The sequence below is a fragment of the Galeopterus variegatus genome, unplaced genomic scaffold (genome assembly GCF_000696425.1).
Source record: "Galeopterus variegatus unplaced genomic scaffold, G_variegatus-3.0.2 Scaffold11559, whole genome shotgun sequence".
Lineage (NCBI taxonomy): Eukaryota > Metazoa > Chordata > Mammalia > Dermoptera > Cynocephalidae > Galeopterus > Galeopterus variegatus.
In genome coordinates, this window is record NW_007737670.1 from 4374 (window position 1) to 4739 (window position 366).

The window sequence follows — 366 nt, forward strand, 5'->3', positions numbered from 1 at the left end:
AGGAATCTTGGCTGCAGGATAGCTCAAAGCAGAAGTTCCCAGAGGGGTTTTTATGGCCCTCTGGCCACTTAATCAAGCCCAGCTATCTAACTGGTTAGGCTCATTGAAAAACTATCAGTAAAGAAACAAACCCAGGGGATCTCCAGTCAAGTTTTGGACTTTAAATAGCACATCATAAATCCCACTGTTAAGGGTGACAAATTTAGTTTATCTTGGCTAAGAGTAAAACCCAGACAGTCAGGAGTCTCCCAGAGATGAAGATAGAGCTTTTCCAGCCAAGCTGTAAACCAACTCATATTTCACACCACTTTACGCAAAAAAGGGATTTTTTTTACCTTTTGAAATATTGATTTTATTATTTATTTA